Raw genomic sequence first — 11,374 nt, forward strand, 5'->3', positions numbered from 1 at the left:
ACAAATTTAAATTGTGATAACACAATTAAAAAACAAACAAAATGTGTTCTTTTTTGCTTTACATTCTACTGGGAGAAAAGAACCATATTGGTAAGCAAATTAACTGTTCAAGTACCACATCTCTATTTTTCTTGACAACCCATTCCAATTCATCATTTTTTCTTTCAATTTCTGTATTAGTCTCTATTTGTGCCATAAATATTTTATACTTAATTAAGTATTGCTTTGTAGGATAATTCTGGAAGGAACAAAATTCACATTTTTGAAAAATGAGAATAGCAAAAATATTATAAAAAGTTGCTATTTTCAGTATCATATAGAAGGAGGGAATACAATAAACAAACAAGTTCCATTTTAAGAGAACGTTCCTATATCAATTTGTAAGTTTGACAAACTGAGTCTTATTTGACACAAATATACAATGTATATTGCTTTGCGCTTCCCAATGGTCCCCTCCACATCTCTAGTGCTTTTCTCTTGCTACCAAATATTCTGGGCTTGGACTAAGCACTGTACACTGTCTCACTGTCTCACTGTCTCCCTGCCAAGTAAACACACACAGCAACAGCTCAAACTTTAACAGTGGTTAGCAGACACCTGGACTACCTCTGTGATTTGTTTGCCATCAATTAATGTTTGTAGTGCAAGGTCTCTTTGTATCTGTGAAAGTCCACAATTTGAGTGTTTGCAAGTTGAGGACTTACAGTTGCTTACATGTGATATAGGGCTAAAGGAAAACTTGTTGGTTGCTCCAGGAAAGCAGATTTCAGCCCTACATAATCAAATACATTCTTAAATCAGATGTCTAAATTCCTAATGCCTAACTTTGAGAATTAATAAGATTTATATTGCTATGTGTATTCAAATAAATACTCGGCAACCTCTTAACTAGTATAGACTGGAGATATTTTGCACCAGAATGCAGGTTTAAATATACTTTGATCTTTCAGGTTCTAAAAGTCAATGATACTTCTACACTGTTTTCTATTGTATTTACGTTTATGAGGCTCTCTCCCAACCCATTACAGCAGAAGCTCACTGTATGAAGAATCCTGTCTTTCTTAGTATTGTAGCTCTAAGATTCCTATTTTGTATAGCATAGTACTGGAACTACATTAAGAGCACAATAATTATTTCCTCACTTTAATATTTTCACTAGAAGAAATCCACTGGTAACTGGGCCACCACACTCTAGGATTTCCAGCAGTAGTGAGCAAGACCTGAGTTGAAAATACAGTGCTGAAGTCATTTTACCACATGCATTTTTCTCTTAAGATCATATTTTTAGGAACCTAATGTTCCATGATAGTAGGCCACGTGTGTTTTCTCCTTCATTCATTACCATATTCATACAAGTAGCCAACTCTCCAAGTATCCTGATTTTATCTACCAACTATAACCATGACCCCGGCAGTAATCAGCCTCATGCTTTTCTATACCTCCTTTCTCTCCAACTCACAGTCATACATTGTCATGTTCCCTCTTTATTCCATTGCAACAAATGCAGAAGCCTATGTGCATGATAGTTATACTGCTATTAACCCCAAATTCTATAAAGCTGCAGAGAAACTAAGCTAGATCTTTCTGTGGGCTTAGAAAACAAGCATCTACCTTCCTAGTTGATTGATGAAGTGCCCATTAATTAGCATCTTTAGGCTAACTCCAGAGAAAAACCACAGCCTGTGAACAAAGCTTGTGATTCATGATTCCCTTCTTTTAACTTTATTGCTATTATCTCAAAGGAGACCACTGTAGTGAGCCCATTAAACACTGAAATTCCATTTGAGGAGGCAGATTGAAGAGTCAGTTATGAAGTGAAACCTAAAGCTTGCCTGAGAAACAAATTATGATTAACTGAATGCAAACTTGAAGCCAAACACAACAGGAGCAACACAATTAAACACAGTCATGTTCCTTTACTTCCACCTCAGAACACAGGCTACGATAGCTTTCCTTCTCTTTAATTTATTGACCTGTAATAAAATGTTGTTGGATGGCCATAATGGAAATATTCTGAGTTGAAGGACTATATTGTATCTGGGTGTGCAGGTAATAATCATCTTTATTTATCTATGACCCTAAAGTCACACTAACCTCAAGATAACAACCAGACTATTAGCTTCTGTTCCATCTTGAAATATCAGTAGCAATAAAGAGAGCATTCTGACACTTGATCAGTCCTCAAAATGATCCTTTTGCACTGTGTTTTATTTAGTCTCATATTTTATTAGGGTTGATACTGTCTGAGAGTTCAGCTCTTGAGTTGAATGAACTAAAGAGAGATTTTTCATGTTTTTTATTGGCTTGTTGAGAGTGACTCAAGCAATTCAGTTGAAGTTGAGTAGCTTCAAATATTTTGTAAAAGATTATTTTTTTCAAAAACCAGAGGCTATGTTTACATGCACAAATCAGACTGACCAAAATCAGAACAATTACAGGTAGAATTCAATTAACAGAAGACAATGAGTGGAAAGGAATAGAAATAGTTTTAATATATGACAAAATTCCAATTAGATTGAATTTTTTTATTCCAATGAATACCTTTCTTGTTACTACAGAGGTAAAGCTAATATCTGCTTATCTGTTTTTCATAGGAAAAAAGTAGAGGGAAATAAATGGGAAGGATCCAATGTAGAATCATTCACAATAATAGACATATAAGGTGGACTCACAAATAATTTCTGGCTGATTGAATCTTACAGATCACTTCTCTTCTAAACAGTATCCTAATCCCTTTTATCCCAACCAACTCCCACCCTACCACTTTTTGGGGTAAGACTTGGTAATATTTCCAGGAATAGAGCTGAAGTAAAATGACCTTTGGATATTCTGCTTTGTTTTTCTAGAAACATTTCCCTATTACTACCTGATTTCTATCACAGTGCATATAAAATATGGCAGTAGTTTTTTGTTAGTGTGTCTATTAGACATCATGGAGAAGCAAATAAAAGGAAGAAGAATTTTCCTTGAAGGAAAAAAAGCACTACAGAACATAATACCAATATTTCATGTCTGCACAGCCATAATTTATTGGGTCTTTAATAATGTAACTTTTGCAGAATAAAGAAAGGTCAGACTTCTATCCCTAAATCACCTTTATGATAATGGCAATTTTTGTTCTTCCGCACTACTGCAAAATCAATACTAGCCATCCAGAGGTCAATGTTTTCATTATTTAGTACGTGGGTATGATTTAGATGCCTTTTTCCCCATTATCCAGTGCTTCCTCCCAAATATTTCTCAAAACTTCAAACAATATGATGGTGGAATAAAAGACATTTGGAGTGAACTTCTTCAGTCTTTCTTCCTTGTTTTTTATATGAAAAACAAGTATAGGGGGCTGGGGATTTAGCTCAGCGGCATAAGCACCTGCCTTGTAAGCAGGCGGTCATGAGTTCGATCCCTGGTACCGGTAAAAATGAAAAAGACAAAGAAAAAAGAAAAACAAGTATAGTCAGTATGCTATATATGCTCACAAGAGATATGATGAATGAAGTTTAAATGCACCAAAAGAAGAAAATTGAAAATAAAATGACTGCATTGACCTCATAACTAATTTGTACTCATAACTAATTTAAAGAAAAGTAAAAATGGGACTCAAAGATATGCCAATACTGTTAAGAGGCATCTACAACTTAAGTTGTCATATAATAGTTGCCAGCTTACACTCACTGTCTTTGGACTAAATAAATAAATCTGTAGTTAGAATGTCATATATGTTTAACATATTCTTCATTTATTATACCTTCAAACTAAACTAAATGGAAAAGTTAACTCATGACTTCATTAATTTATCAGTACTTCTCAAACCTGTGGATAAGTATCACCAGGTAGGTATGTTTAAAATTATTTTTTCCGAGTCTTGTTCTCAGACATTGTGAATTTGGTAATCTGAGAGAAAACCTGTAAACTCACATGTTTAAGGCAGTCTTTTGAGCTCAGTATAGCTCATCAATAGGCTACTCCTTGAGAAACACCAGCAAGCATAGTAGGTATATGTTTACAGAGGTTTCTGGCCTATCAATGATGCAAGAAATTTCTCATTTGACCATTAAAATGTAGGATTCTCTTAGAATACTAGAGCAGTCATTATGCCAAAATACAGAAAATGCTTTCCATTTCACAGAAGATTTGAGGGGGAAAGTAGCACTGGGGGAACTAGAAGTCAAACTACAAGTCTTCTAATGTGTTACTTCAAACTTCTGTTCTTTCCTATGGATCACATGCTTTCTGAAATCATGACCATATCTAAGAAATTTTCAAAGACAATGCTTCATATTGTGTTCACTAGGCAAACAATAGCATGTTAGAACTACAGAAGTCCTGCATTAATCATTTTTCCCGTGATTCTTACAAAATACTCATAATTTAAAGAGGTTTATTTTGGCTTATTTCAGAGGAATGAGTCCATGGTTGATAGGCTCCAAGGCAGAAACAACATAGCAGACAGGCATGGTAGAAGAAAAGTGGTCAAATCATGACCATCAGGAAACAGAGAGAAGAGAGGAGGTGGGGGCCAGAATATCCCCTGCTAAATCACACTCCCAGGGACTCACCTCCAACCAGGCTCAACTCCTAACAGAACATTCAGCCGGAAACTCAGCAATGGATTAATCCACTGATAAGTATAGAGAGCCCAGGATACAATCAACTTCTAAAAGTCTCACAATGAATACAGTGAGGGTTTGGGGAGACATTCAAGATTAAACTACAAGTATTCAGAGATCATGAAGTGTAATTTATTTTACCTTTATCCGCAACCTCCATTGAGGTGCTCACTGACCTTCATTTTTTTTCAAAGAATCTGTCTCTTTTTTTACCTTTTTATGCTCTCAATTTTTCATCATTGTCTTGATAACTTCCCTAGTCCTATACACTTTCCACTGTGGCTTGCAATACCATGATTCAACAAAAGTTGAGAAAATTTGATTCCTGATAACATATTTTAAAATCACTGGTATCTCACCCTTTTGCTTATTCTAATTCTGGAATGACATTTTTTCTAAATTAATGCCTTTTAGAATGTCCATTATGTTTAATTTCCCTTTCCAGATAAATTATAGAGAGCCAAGTTTCTCAATTCTTACAAAGAATAGAGTGTCATGGAGAAGGAAACCTACTCTTCCATCTTCAATTGCTTGATCTTATCTATGGCTTTTACAGATAGTTTCATGATATCTCATTAAGGAAACACATGGAATATCATGAGACTGTCTATAGAAGTACTCCAAAAACCATAGAATATCTATAGAATGCTCTGAACACTATTGGTCTTGGCTATAAAATTACTACTACCTTGAGTATGTATCCTCTGCAAAGACTAATAAATTTTTGAAGTTCCACAGATTTGCTCTTAGAATTTGAAATGGGTGATTACTCCTTCTTTCTTGAAACACTTTCTTTTCTTGACTTCTAACATAAAAATCTTATGCTTTTCTGGTGAAAATGAATTTCTCTAGTTGAAAAGGAAGTAGAGGTCCCTGGATCATGACTCCTGAATGTCCCACTTACCTTCCCTTACCCTTACTGAACTTATAATAGTTCAATATAATCTTCAAGGCCTCTAAAACTCTGAAGAGGGAATTATAAAAAATCATGTTCTAGGAAAAATTCTGAGTGGTACATGGGCTCTTTAAATAGTTTATGACTAAATTAAATTCCATTAAAATAATCAAACTTTAATCACTAATCAAAGTATTTAGGATGTTTTGTACAAAAACACATACATACAAATTTGTGCAGCAATGTATTAGGAACTGTGTATTTCCATTAGGAGAAGAGAATAATAACCACTAATATTTATTGAGTAAATACTATGCACCAGGCATCAATAACAGGTACTTTATTTTCATTTCATGAGTCTTTCATTGTTCATGGCAACAATGTGAGACAACTATGATTATTTTCATTTTACAGATGATAAAACTGCAGTCAAAGACATTCCATGGATTAGTTTGCCTATTTAAGTGACAAATTTGCACGTATTTCACTGACTCTAAACGCTTGCTTCTTTTCCCCATACAAATTCAGCACTGAAATATTGTCCTAAAACAATGCCTGAAAAGCCTTTCCTTGAAATTCTGTGTTTATCGCCAGTAGAGACAATATAGCAGTAAAGCACAGAAATTTGAAAATAAAAGCTGAGCCAAGGAGCAGCAGGAAAAAAATATGACAAGTTGAGTGTTTTGAAGCAAAAGAGTCCAGTATGCCACAAATCTTTTCAATATTGAACCACACAAATGTTCCTTAATCAGCAGTAGTGCAGACATTTTTGGTCTTACTTTTGATATGAATGTGAAAACTCTGTCTCTCGTATCTCAACACAGCTGTTTCAAGCCTCCTGGGGAAGGACATTAAGAGAGAAGATGGTGTGAGTGTACTGGAGGTTTTGTCAAATGGATCCTCTCCACATTAGATGCTTCTCATTTACTTAACCCTATCCTTTCTGGTGTCTTACAAGAAATTTTTATTCCAAAGACAATTTTTTCTTTAGAACCTGGTAGAACTTGACATTTCAAAAGGCACTATTATGTTTTCTGATTTCATAAACTATAGGTCAACTTTTCTATATTTTCACAGTCATTCAACAGTTTTTCCAGAAGCACTGTTCCTGTATTCTCTCCTTGATTTATTTATAAAAATACTCAGACTAAAGTCAGCACATTATCCTCTCTCTTCTAGGTTCTCTTTTCTCTTATTCTCCCTACTTTTTTCTATCTCAGGTTTAGTTGTCAGGGAATCTTCTGCCTTCTGAACTCATCTTTCTTTCCTTTCCACATGTCTATCCTCTCAGATTGTGTCTTAATCACTTTCCTCATCATTTGGACTCAAAACTCAAAACCCAGAAATTAAGGGACATATTGAGTTTGGCTCACATTTTTAGTCACTATTCTGTTAGCTCCAAAGCAAAACACTACAGCAGAGGTGCATGGCTGCTCGGGTCAGCCAAAAAGCAAAATGAGAGAAGGAGAACCAGGAAAGGACACATGCACATTCAAACCATGCCCCCAGGATTATCTCTTGTGGCCAGACCCCACCTCCTCATAGCAACTCAGATATAACATCTTCATAATCAAATCACCTTTTCAAAAGCTCTGCCTATGAATTCATGAGGCTCTTGGGGGATATACGTACATAAACAATAACGGTTTACCTGGTCCCTAATTATTGAAAGTACAACCTTCCTTAACACCTACTTCTGAGAAGATATGAATGAATTGTTGGCATGAGTGTGATTTCTAACCATGGCACTCACTTTCCCTCAATATTTGAGGAGTCTCAGAGTATTCTACTGCCATTATTTCTTCCCTAGCTCCATCCTTGACCATACATTTTGGAGCTCTACTTTAAGTACTCTGTGCTCTCATACTAATCTTACACTCCTGTGTTTTTCAAATGACTAGAGGTCTCAGAAGATCCAAAGAGTTGCTCAAAAATCAGTATGGAGTAAAACAGGTTCAGCTGTCATAGCTCAGGAAGCCTTACTAATTTAAGCTTCAACTAGAGGAAATTCCATTTTAAATTTTTGTTTTATGTTTCATTTGACACAGTATATCAGAAATACTTTGAAATCTATGGATCTACCTATTGCCAGTATCTTAGATTTAGTAATTATTCCTGTAACTTACAACTCAATTAATTCACAATCCTGTTGCTGACAGGCAATAAACTGCAAATTACTGTACTGAAAAAGGATATCAGCCAAAGCAAAAACCAAAAAACTGATTTGACTTCCATGCTATCTGCATTTGATAGTGTTGGATTTGGTTTCAGTTCAAAGGGAAAATGTGAGAAAAAATTTGAGAATTCAAATAAATTCCAATAATTTTTGAACAAAGGGTAAGCTTGGAGTAGTTCTACATGAACTAATATGAATGCAATAATGATATTAAATTTATACATGGAACAAGCTAAACCAGTATTGAACTTTGAAATATTACACAAAAGGAACTGTGAATGCCAAAAGTATCCTATGTATACCATAATTTTAATCTTCTTTGATAAGGATTTTCTGAAGTCTGGGAAATGGGAAATGGTGACATGGATACCAAACAAGTCACTCTGATTAAATAATTTGCTTCAGACTCAAATGAACTAAAGTAAAGTAAAGGAATACAGGAAAGAAAACTGTTGTAGTCTTTGCCAAAAACAATCTGAGAGGAGTGAATGTGACTACTTATAAATGTCTAATGCCTCCCTATGAGTATCTAACAGTGACCTTATACCATTGTGTCTAAAGTGAATTTCTTCTTAAGACTTCACTGAATACAGTAGTGCTATTGTGGTGTTGCTATAGGAGTTAGTTAATACTGATTCTTCTTTAAGAGAAACATATGAAAATTCAGGAATTTATCTAGTTCCAAAAGCACACATTCTTTCCATTTAGTTTGTAGTAAATGTTTTATGTACCCTCACATTTAGTTTTGATTAGTTTATCTATGTAGCATGGATGCTCATAGATTTGTCTGAACCTTCTCAAACTCCTTCTCAGAATTTGTTCTCACAGGCCTTAATAAGGCTGGACCTTCTCCCAAGCACACAATAATTAATTGTACCTAAGATACAATATTAAACACAAGCTGGGTTCAGGATCCAGGTTTACCTTTCACTTACTGTATGACATTCGGCAAGTTGCTAAAGCTCTCTGAACTTCACTTATCCCATCAATAAAATGATTACAATAATAATATTTACAATTAATGAACGGTGGTCTTGCCCTTTACAGAATTATGTAACACTGGGAAGAGAAGTTTTGTGTGACCTAGTACAGTAAAAAACATCAAACATTTTGAGTTTTGTATGTTACATTTGAGGCATTTTTAGGTTTTCAAATATAGGAGTTTTTTTTATCAGTACTGGGGATCAAATTCATGACTACCTGTTTGCAAGGCAGGTGCTTATGCTGCTGAGCTAAATCCCCAGCCCCTAAATAGGGGAGTTGTAGGTTGTAGTATAAATATGGGTGTCATATAAGACAGGATAAAGTTCCCTAAGTATATGTGTATGTATATAGAGAGAAGAAAATGGAAAGTGTAGCCCTAGAATATTCTAACTATTAGAGTCCAGAGAAAGAAACAGGATTTAACAATAAGTACTAAGAAGATGGAAAATAAACAGTGTGATATACAGGAAACTAAGAAAATTGTTCAAAAGAAAGAATAAATGAGGCTATAAAAATGTTTCAATGAGATTTCCCTTTGGGAGCATATAATTAACCAGAAACTCCAGCTTCTCTTTCTGGATACACTTCTGCATCCACCATTCTGTTTGTGTTGAAGCTACTCTTGGGTTCTACTGTTGGATGAGAGATTCCTCAAATGATGCTGTGGGTCACTGACTTCTCTGAGTATCTTCTTCCTTCATTCTCCTTCCTTCTTTTCATTCTCCTTCCTTCTTTCGCCCATCATCAGATTCTGATCTGTTTTGCAAATGGAGATTCTCCCTACCTTCTATTTCTTTCTCCTTTTCATCAAGCACTGTACTCAACAATCCTCTTATGCATCTAAGTTCATCTAGACATCTTTTCATTGGAAGGCACAAATTGACACAAAAGGATTAATTGTATCAATGGTATTAAGAGGGAAATGTGAATGAGGAGAGGAAGATACATGACCAAAGGATTGAACAAGATGATGGTTATTTATGGTCAACAGAAAGTATTTTAAATGACGAATTGACATCATTGTGAAGGGGAAATATTTGAATATATACCTAGAAAATAGAGCTCTGATGGAGTGATAGAAAAATAATAAGATATAGGTAAATGGATACAAAGCAGTAAATTAGTAGAATGAATGAATTGCATTATCTAATATGTGACATTGCCACTATTGTTATAATACATAGTACTCATGATTTGTACAAAATGAGTAGATTATAGCTGATTTTGCCACTGGAGGAAAAGTGAGTAGCCATGTGAAGTGATGGATATGTTTATTAGCTCCTTTATTGTAGCTGTTTTTGCTTTATATATATCTTGTAAAATCATGTCATACAACATATACATATGCACAATTCAATTTATTTTAAAAAATCAATTATTAACAATGGCAAAAATATGAGTCTGAATGGAATTTGGTCAAAAACAAAAGGATATATTGGAATTGAATGCAAATACATATTTTATGAGCGTTGCTGTTAAAGGATGCAGGGAAATGGGATGAAGGCTGGAGGAGGTCGGAGGATCAATGGTAGAATTTTTAAGATGAAACAAAGTGCAGTATGATAATAGGGTGGTAGTAATGATCCCTGAGATGGACAAATTTGATTTTCCAGGAGACTAAGGAGATAATTATCAGATCAAAATAGCTGTGAATGTTAAGAGTGTGAGAGACGATGAGATCCACGACATATGATGGCCTTAGAGGAAAACAGGGGCAGCTCATTTTTTGTAAGCCATCAGAAGTACGTTGTTAGATTTGATAGTGGGAGGATAAAGTATCTTCACTCTGATTGCTTCTATTTTCTCAGTGAAATAAGGTAATCAGTTCAGGGTAAGGAGTAAAGGGGATGCTGGAGGTTTCTGTGGCGAGCAGATGAAAGTAATTGTCTAGCAAATGGGAGTGCAACTTGACTTGAAAAGTAAGTTAAGACAGTACAAGCAGATTCTTTGAGATTTAAATTTGAAGCTATTCAAATCCATAAAACTGTATTTTTCTAGACAGTTTTGATCACTTACATGCAGACTCTGAGTTACTGGAGTGTTAGATTAAGACAGAATTGATGATTTCCGGGTAGGTATGATAGACGGGGAAAAGATGGTAGTAGTCCAGTACTTTGCAAAATGTGACAATAGACCATTCAGTATAAGCTTGATAAGGATGAACTGAGACTATAAATTGAGTCGTGAGTAATTAAGCACATTGAGGAGTCAAGGGATTGAAGGCCAAAATGACTCAAGAATTCCTGCAACAGAAAAGTTAGAGAGATAGAAGGATACCGCATACAGATAATCGAGGCACAAAGAATGATGAAGGGAGAAGAGATGGAGAGAAAGGAGCAATTCAAAAGCCAAACTTTTTAGCAACTTATGAGGAATTATCAAAAATTCAGAAGACTACTCTAACAAAGTGAATGGCTGGCCCAATTACTAGACTTTCAACCGAGATTAGATTTAGAAAACAGAAGGGATGACAAATCTGAGGAATGTGGAATGTATAAGAAAAGACTGTTACTACTTATAAGAATTACAGAACAAACCTTATAATCAAAGAAAATCAGGCTTCAGTTAGGATTAAAATGTAAAAGGTGTTCATAGAACCAGCTGAAGCCACTAGGGATTTTGTTGATGACAGATCATGAGTTGCACATTGCATTAAAATGGTTTGGGTTAGGAAAAAAGTGGGGTATTGACTCACTTTAAGAAAATCTATAC

The sequence above is a fragment of the Cavia porcellus genome, unplaced genomic scaffold, assembly GCF_034190915.1.
Source record: "Cavia porcellus strain 051 isolate PalLab524CR breed Dunkin Hartley unplaced genomic scaffold, mCavPor4.1 scaffold_3, whole genome shotgun sequence".
NCBI classification, from domain to species: domain Eukaryota; kingdom Metazoa; phylum Chordata; class Mammalia; order Rodentia; family Caviidae; genus Cavia; species Cavia porcellus.